Here is a 10,017-nt window from a genome sequence, read left to right as displayed (position 1 = left end):
CCAGGACATGAAACTTTGACAGAGCCCCACAGAAAAAATGAAAACAGCTTCATGCTGTTAAACATTTGTATTTGAACTAGGTTAATTGGATAGCTGTAACGCTGTAACCAATGGCTGGATTCCTTCAATCCCCTCTCTCTTTCTGACACACACACATACACACACACAAAAATTTGGAGTATGAAATGAAATTATTACCAATAATATAAAAATCAAATAACATCTCACTGATGAACAAATATTTTTACAGTCAGCTTACTTGTAAAATGAATGAAATTTCATCCTTCACAGTTTTCCTCTTCGGGAAATTTACATTTAGAATTATAATATTGTAGAACCATGTAAAAGATGCACCTCCCATCTCTGAGAGCTGGAATACTACCATGGTTCTCATGGCCTCAGGTTACCATGCTAAATTATTGAATTCCTAACTCTAGTCCTTACTTTGATATTTATTCAAGCTCCCATGAGGATCTGAGTATGAATAATTGCCATGATTTGCCCATGAAAGCAGGATCATTCTGCTCACATATCTTGGATAATGTGCTATATCTGTGGGAGAGGTTATATTAGCATAAATGTTCCGCATGGATCTCATTCCACCCCGAAGAGGAAAACATTCAGTGCTTACCAAAACTAATTAAACACGCATTTAACACAATAATAAACCTGACAGAAATGCAGATGCCAATTTCTTAGAGATGGAGAAAATACTGAAACGTTTTCCAGCCATTTCGGCATTTGTTGCCAAAAATTGTAAAAACCAAAAAAGACCATTCCTGGTTTCTTATAATTCAACTGAGACAGAAAAGGACATATCCATGTTATAAGTATCTTGTCATTTAGCTCCTGGTCATGTGTGGTCAGGAAAAAACTGATTGTCTGATGCATATAAAATGTATTACTGGTTTACTAATATATTACTAATCGTTGATTTTCAAGATAAGAGAGCTCAAGATTGGTCATTGGAACGGTACATGAGAAAGAATGATCTTTGCAGCTGGATAAAACAGCTTGTGCAAATGTCCAAAATCCTTATCATCATTAATATGTCACTCACATTCACTCACATTCACCCACACACACACACACGCACACGCACGCACATACACACACACACACACACGCACGCACACACACACACACACACACACACACACACACACACACACACACACACACACACACACACACACACACACACACACAGCAGGAATTGCAGGGTTGTGCTGAGGTTACAGGAGTGTTGATTACGGTGTAGGAGTTGACAGGTCACCCTCTGTGTGGGATTAGCGCTGTCCCCAGCCCTCTGGCTCATTAATACATTAATATTCAACATGTGGCCAGACCCCACTGGAGATGGCAGCAGATGAGCTCCATGCAACCAGAGAATGAGGATGTCAAATCCTAATGCTCCGGCTCTGATCTCACAGCCAAACCAATGATCCTGGACTGTAGAGCACACAAACAGTGTGGCTTGTGTTACGATGTATTCAGAGCTCCATTTCCACAGTACCAATACTGTGTTGTACATACTGACATATTGACAAATATGTGAAAAAAATCATGAAATGAGTCTCAACAGGGCTGGGATTATACCATAGGGGTTTGCAGGTTTGGTGGTTAGATAGGTTACTGAGCAATGTATTTCACTGAAATTTCTTCAGAAATTTTCCATCTGTATAAAAGGATGAATTGAAAAAAGTAACCTGCAAATAGAGGTCTGCCTAGCAATAAATTATGGAATGGACAGCTAAAGGTTTTCCCATTCATTTTTAATCAGGCTGTCATCTCAAAATACATTTGCAAAAAAAAAAATGCATGTCCATAATCACAGTTTGTAGGTTGAGGCACGTTAGTGATGTTAACAGATGGGTAGCTCAGCATATCAACTAGTCTGAGATCACTGATTTTTTAATAAATATGTCAATATCAATTACAGTTTGCCCCATTGCTGGTGGTGCGAGTTGGGCTGGATAGCTGGTATCCATCTCCTGTCTCTGTTGTTATCTCTGTCACTAGCACACAGAAATGCACATAATGTAGTCATTACAGTGAAAAGGTTATGTGGGGTGGTGCTTCACAGTAACCAGTTCATGCGTGGCCTGTCGTACACTTCGACTGTGTGTCAGTTTAAATGTTACAGTTTGGTTTATCACCAGGTGAAAGACACCATCTTTGTAACCAAGGAATGGTGGGAGGGACTTTAAAAATGAAACTTTGATTAAAATTGAACTTCCTTCTCTGCCGGCAGCTATATCCTCTCCCGTGCACTCTCACCTCCCTGCTTAATCCCGTTCCGGTGACATGCACCGGTAATCCCCCCCCCCCACGTAAACAGACCCCTTAAAGCGTGTGGGAGAGTGCCGTTGACATGGCAATGCTATTCCTCTCGGAATGGATTTACATTTATGAATCTCTGCAGCGTGCCTTAAAAGTCTGGACAGTGATAATGAGAGCGGGGAGAGAGACAAAGCGAACGCTCTTTCGCATACAAGATAATTACGCCCCTTCTGAGCGCTGAGCCTACACCTGTGTGAGAGGGACCCGTGCTCTCTCCAGGCATCGTGCACCAAGCGACCTCCTGCTTGAGCAAGCCTCCCAGGCCAGGAGAGCATGGGAACCCTGTATGACTGGCTGGCAGTGAGCTAAGGAGAAGGCACTGACACTCCAAAGTCAATGAAAATCAAAGAGCAGGTGGAGGCCAGGGTGGGGACTGAAAGCAATCCAAGCATAATGTTCAAATAGGCCAAAATATGTAAGCATTAGAACACTGCAGTGCTTCTCTATGAATGAGTGGAAGCAGAGACTGACAGCAATGCTGCTTCATCATACAACCCCTTTCCTGGATTATCTATTAAAAGATGGCTCTCAACTATTTATTTTCATTATTTTCACACAGCGCATGAAGAATCCCTCTATTGCATGCAACAGTTTCAGAAGCATTAAGCCTAAAATTCAGCCAGGTAAAAATTATCCACAATTCCATATCATTCATGCTTTGGTATGCGAAAAACACGTGTAAACATAATGAGATTAAGATTCCACAATAAAAATACATCCCATACATAAAGTGTTGACTCTAAATTTATTGTGCAGAGTGAAGAACTGGATAACTGGCAACTTTGAGCCACCTAGACCAAGAATGAACATCTCTGATCCTTAACAACTGCACATAGATTGTAGCTCAGCTCACAGTTTTAGAAGTTCATTTAGAAGTTTCAGTCATATCTGGCAAGAGAGCTGTTTTTTAGACATTGAGCCAAGTAAGTGTTTTCAGAGATGGATGCCTTTAATTAATCAGTGTATTTCAGCATCCAGAAACTGCCTTTCCAGCTCCCATAACAAAAGAGGCCTACATTTACCCAGTTTCCATCAAGGCTATTTAGCAAATTTACAGATAAGTGATTAGTACGCTAAACTAAAGGCTGAACTGAATTGAAATTGGTTCAGCAATAAACATTCATTCAGTATTCACCTAACAAAGTTCAACTTCTGTAAGTTACGCCCTGAACAACAAACAAACACTCAAATTTAGAAAAACCTTCTCAACAATAAAAGCTAGTAAGACAAATTTTGTCACACAAGAGATCTGGAATAAACCAAAACACTGAACTGGAAAAAATGGGAGAGGATTAGTGAATACCCACTGAAGGACAATAACTTCTAAAACTTTTAAAACCTTCTCCAAACAATCTTAGAAAACCAGAATTCTTACATTTTACCACTAAAATAAAAAGTAGAGAAAAATACAAATAAAATACTTCATATAAAAAATAAACTCCCATGGTTAGAACCTCACAAAAGAGACACAGCAAAAAACAAGCTATTTTACAATATGCTGAATGACTCCACAGACAAGTGAATAACATTGTCCAAATAGGAACTGGATCATTTTGAAGCATGCTTGCGAAACGTGAGAAAATGAAAGACGATTTTCATTTATGCATATCAAAGTCCCACAATTCAAAATTCTTAATAGATTATGCTTCGCACCTCACAAGTTCAAACAGATTGGACTACATGATAATGCTAAAATAGCAAAAGTAAAAACAGCAAAAGCACTGTGTAGTATTTGTCGAAGGAAAAATGCACTTAAAATGGTTATCTTGAATATTTCACCAATGAAAAAAATCTGTCCTCCACAGGGGGCCTGTGATGGTGAAGTTAGATTGAAATATTAATTAATTAATTAATTCATTTTATTATTACTTTGTAACATGTTAGCTCAGAGTGTGGATTGGTTTTCACCCACTGTTAAGGTAAATAAAGATAAGGTAATGAAAATAACTTTTGAAATGTTTGTTGTTGGAGAGGTTATAAACTAAACATAGGATTGATACCATTAACCTAGCTAAAGGTGACTGGGTGAAAAAAGAAAGATGCTGCCAAAGACAGCAGGAATATAAACAACGATAATGATTTTAAATGATTTGATTAAATGATTTGATTTGTCTCTTACATATTTTTCTTTTATTTCTGTGACTGCAGATTATGGATTTTGCATAAGTACTGGCTAATGCTTAAGCATGATTTTAAGTTTTAAGTTTTAAGATGGAAGTGCACTGTACTTCTGTTCAATGGAAGCTATCCTCTATACTGTGTGTTATAAGCACCAAAACCTGAACAGCACAGAGAGAAATGTAGAAAATATATTGAACTGCCAGTCTCTGAGTGACAAATTTCTGCCCCAGTGTGGCCCTCAGAGCATCACCTCTTGATATTTTATATTATTTTTCTCATCTACATGCTATACATAAAACATAATGATATTAATCACCACTAGTTACTTTTTCATAGTATTTTAGCACAAATGCCACTGAAAATTAATGAACCATGACACTTGGGCTTATAGATATATGTAGGTACTGCTGAAATAAACCCAGCATGTAGCAGGGATAGGGGTGTTGTGGGAAGGCATCATAATGGGATTTTTCAGGTGGCGTCTCACCCTCATTGTGTAACCAAATCAGAAGTAAATAAAAACCAAAACCAAAAACCAAAGTAAATAAAAATGTCTCTTTATGCAGCCCATGGGGGAATCAGGCTGACTTCAGCGCTAAATAATGTTTGTTTTAATCTTGCCATTTGACAGAGCAGCTATATCAGATGTCAGTATTGTGTTTTTCATGCATTATTCAGGAAAGGCGCTGCCAGGCAGTTCAATTACTCTTTTCAGATTTCTTTCTGAACAATCAATCTCTCCAGAAACATGATCGAATCAAGGGTTGGTTTACATTTTATGCCCTTTCCAGATACAATCATCCTGATGTGCACTGCTACTAAAAATATTAATTAAATCAACCAATGCTTTCATAGTTAGCCTATCAATTGTATTTGTGGTTCCAAAAAAATCTGTTACCATAATTAATTTCAAAGACGCAAAAATGATTGATTACATTGATGCCTTGGCGTAAAATAATACGTTTTTTTGTTTCCTTTATTCAAGTATTCTCTTGATATAAGGACAATACTTTCCTACATGGTACCCATTTTCTCTGACACATTATTTGTTTTTCTTATTTTAAGCAAGAGAAATATCGGAGCTCAGAGCTAGCAGTAATAAAATGCAGAGCATGGCTCTCAAAGTGCTGTCAGGACCACACACAGCAGAAAAACCAAGTCATGAATAATTCGCACCTCTCTTGCTCCTTCCCACATGGTTTTCTTGGAAAAAATAAATATTTCAGAAGAAAATGATACACTCTGTATATTCATATCTAAATACATTTCAGTGCGTTATTTTCTTGTATCTACTACATATATACGTATCTGTATAATCTGCAAGCATAGCTGCAAAATAATTATGGAAAGATTCTTCTTATGAGAGAGGTAAAAAGGGGATGTGAAAAACAGGAGAAAGTCTGACTTGGCAAATGTGTTAATGACTCCCCTGTGTTTTTTAATGCAGTACCTCCACCACATTAAACATCACAATACTCTCTGGTTTACTGCCTGTTTACTATTGACTGAGCAGTCAGGCAGACCCGTAATCGCCCCTGCATTTTTAATGAGAGCAGATACTTTCAGTTGTAATTAACTGATGAGTAATCAAGTGTCTCAGACGCAACAGCTGGAATGTGTTTTCTTTGAGTCTTGTGAGGAATCACTTTCCAGCCTCCTTTCCATCCTTTCTGAATGTTCTCTGAATGCAGATTCTCTGTGCTTATTACCCAGTGCTCTATCAATCAATTAAAAAAGCAGAAAACTCTGTTTGCAGAAAATTAGCTAGTGCATTACAAAATCCATTCAGATCATGTCTCACAGATGCATATTATGTTTGCTGTTTATTGCCTAGTTTGTTCAATTCTGGAACAGATACAGTATAAAGAAACTTGGCTGGCGTGGGTAGGCACAGGGCTGGGAAGATAAGCTTGGAAAATGAGAAAATTTGATTAGATAAGCTGAATGAACGGTTCAAGAATCTGTACAGAAAACAAAATGCTTTATGAGTAAATGTTTGCAGTGTATTTAGAATAACCACAGCTCCATTATTATTATTATACTGATTTCTTAAATGATTTTACTGGCTGGGGCAGGGAGTTTCAGGACAAACACCCAACATGTGAAAAATTGTGATCAATGATCTGATGCCAAGCATTCTGTTATGCTGTTGCCTAATCCAGTTTATTTCAGTTTGTGACTTTTCTAGGTCATGCCACCCACAGATGAAAACTTTCACTGTGAATGCAACAGAAAATGAAGGTGTCTTTAATACTGACTTTTCCGGTTCCCTAATCTCCCTGCTGTAAGCAGAGAGTACTAGTTATTCTCTGTAAGGCTTATTAGTACTTAGCATTCAGCTTCTCTGTCCATTAAGTTAAATCAGCTGAGATTTACTGTGTGTTGAGGACACATTTATTTAAAGAAGCAATAATAATCTTACTTAAGGCAACCAATTAGTTTGGGGCTGCTCTGCAAAGCTGCACATACAGTACACGTTAATTACGCTTCCTGTCCTTTCCTCTGAAAACACTTTGCATTTCAGTTCTTAGGTTGTGGGGTTCCCAACAGTCCCAGATAGAATATGAGATGGGCTGCATTATTTTAAAATGAAGTAACTTAAAATTCCCCAATTTACGTGTTTTTTGAATGCAAAATTGGGCTACTCCCTGCGTTTCCATCTGAAAATTTGCTTTAAATGGGACAGGAAGAGTCCCTGGGCTCCCAGAGCCCTGAGAAGAGCTGGAAATGTCGGGGCCGGTAAGAATCACGACGCGCCTGGTCTAATTATAGCAGGATCACCTACCCATGCAGGCGGACGAATTAAAATGTGCCGCTCAGGAAATGTCAAACGTACGCCGCAGCAAAGGTGCGTTGTCTGGCCGACGCAGACGCGGGATAGCAGGGGGATGTCAGAAGGAGGGCAGGCTCGGCTCTGAAATGCACAGTGGAACGGAGTGCCGAGTAACTGCTCTCAGGGGAGGGAACAAACTCTCAGATGCAGAGCTGTAGCGTCACGACGGAAAGTCTAAGGCTGATTTCTTTTTTGTCATTCGAAAAGTTCCGCTCTCCTGCTGCTCCCCCGGTAAAGCTCCCAAATGTCTGCAGCACCCAAGCACGGGCGACAGTTATGAACACGAGTCGGCCAAATCACATCTGAAGTCAAATCGTTATGAGAGTCTATGAGGAAGAGAAAGTGGGGAGTGTTTACTGGAGTTTGAGAAGCCTATCAGCCCTTACAGACTGTCAGACACACAATCATTAAAAATAATATCTGCTGAGATTTGATGAAACTTCTTTGGAATGTTTCATTGATAGGACTGAAATAGTCTGATGGATAATCTCTCATCTAACTTGTAAGGGGAGAGTACTTCTGGGTCGCTGTCCATAGATTGGATGCATGTTTAGAAAGTTGTTTCTGCTGAAAACTTAAGTCATGAAAACATTGAAGGCATTTTGTCAAATCTGTACAAAATTGATCACATTGGAAGATTATGCAGTAGAGGAAATATGCCGTTTTCAGAATATTAGTGCATTAGCACATGTTCCTGTTCCTTCATGCAGTGATAATTGGATTCCCACATGAACCATTTGTACATGCAGATTTTACAAGAAACAAAAAAAAAGCAAAGCAATCTTATTAAGGTCTCGAACTACAAGCACACTATATTCCAAACTGTGTTATGAGGGGGCAATAGATAACACAAAGAGACTGTTTTGCAATTTGTTTGCAGAAGGCCAATCTAACTGAATGGCAAGGCTTTTAGAATTCCTAATGGTTTCAAATGAGACAATTGCAAACAGCACCAGTAGCGCCAGCCTCAGTATTCAGAGTCTTGGAGCTTTGCCGCTGTTGTACAGTAAGCCCATGTGTGGTAGTGGACACTCTTTATAGATGTGATTATCACTGTTCTCTCACGCATCACTGGCCTGCTTCTCACCACGAACAATAAACCAGCTCCAACTGATGCTTCTCATGTGAAGCTTTTATGCCTTTATTAGGCTGAGTTACAGAATGGAGTGGTGCCCTGGTTAAGGGACAACTCCCAGGTGGGTCACAGAAGTATGGAGCATGGTGGCTACCCTCCTTTAGCAAGTATTCAACTGTATAATGAATAATATGGAAAATCTCAATCACCCCAGTGAAGTGATAGTGTAAGTGCTCTTGAAATGTTTTCAAAGAAATTATCAGGTACCTTTATGAATGAGGTGTAATATTATGGGTGTATTATAGACTTCTTTTATGTTGTAACAACATTTCAGAAAGTCTTCTCTGAAGTTTCTCCAGAGTTTCTCTGAGGAAGCTTTACCTCCATGAAAAAGTGTATGGGTAGTTGGGTAGTAGGACATAACTGGTACATCACTATATCTGAAACAGCAATTTAGAGGGTGTGTTTCAATGATGCCATGCAGTCATTTGCTGCACAGAACTTTTTGATATGTGATATATCTTTGCTGCCATTGCCATGGACACCTAAGATTAAAGAGAATTGATCATCCCAGTTGTCCTGATAGTGACACACAAATGGATTACGTTGAATATGAAAAAAATAATTTCTCAATGCTTGTTCTGTCAGAAACGAGCAAAACAAATATTTCAGCTTTCCTAGGATTTTATCAGATGACAGATAGCACTGAAATCTGAAAAAGCAGGCACTCCTGTCAGAAGAAGAAGAAGAAGTCCTTGGGCCCACAGGCACGCTGATCCATCACATGGCAGGTGAAGTAATTGAAGCAGGACTACTTTAAGTTAACTGTTCTGTTCTTTTCAAGTGGCCTGCCTCCACATTGCCATTAAAAAAAATTATTTTCCCTTCTGGGACCAGGCTTGTTTGACTGAATGGATTTTCATATTTCAGTCACGCCAGGGTTACCCCCAGACTCCTGTTGAGTTAAACCTACAACTTTCAAGTGTAATCCAAAGGGCAGGAATTTCATGTCTCCCAGCTGATTAGAGATGGACCAGCAAACTTTAATTGGTCATATCCTTTATTTTTTTTCTTATTAGTTATGTCCTTGGACAGTCTGTAATCTGTTTTATGCTTAATGACCATACAGAGCCACATTGGTTGATGTTTTCGAAGTCTACATCGCACTGAATCTCTTTGGGACAATTAATGGCAGATTCATGTTTTCCAGTGTATTTATATAAATATTTCACTCCCCAAATGCAGGCAAGGCATTTTTAAAATCAAACTGTATTATTCACTGACTGCAACATATGTAGTAAAATAACAGTGAATAAGAAACTTTTAAGCCCTAGGCTACAAGCAGTTAGGAATGAATGTTATGTAACACTGAAATCTGGTACTGAGCCCAAATAAATACAACTTACATGACTGAAATATAATTAATGTGTAATTGTGACAGATATTCATGTTTACATGCTGAGTTAACTCCATAAGATTGTGTCATGTTTAAATATGACAGAACCAAAAAAAAAAAAAAAAACCCAGACAGTTTGTTCTGGTTCCAGTACAAATTAAAATTTAATTCACACAACGTGGGAGTGTGCGCCAAGATGTCTCTGCAAATGGTAAAACGTATCGGTCTCCCAAATCTTCAAAAAGCCAG

This window comes from Megalops cyprinoides, chromosome 10, assembly GCF_013368585.1.
Source record: "Megalops cyprinoides isolate fMegCyp1 chromosome 10, fMegCyp1.pri, whole genome shotgun sequence".
In the NCBI taxonomy this organism is placed as follows: domain Eukaryota; kingdom Metazoa; phylum Chordata; class Actinopteri; order Elopiformes; family Megalopidae; genus Megalops; species Megalops cyprinoides.
This window is presented reverse-complemented; position numbering follows the sequence as displayed.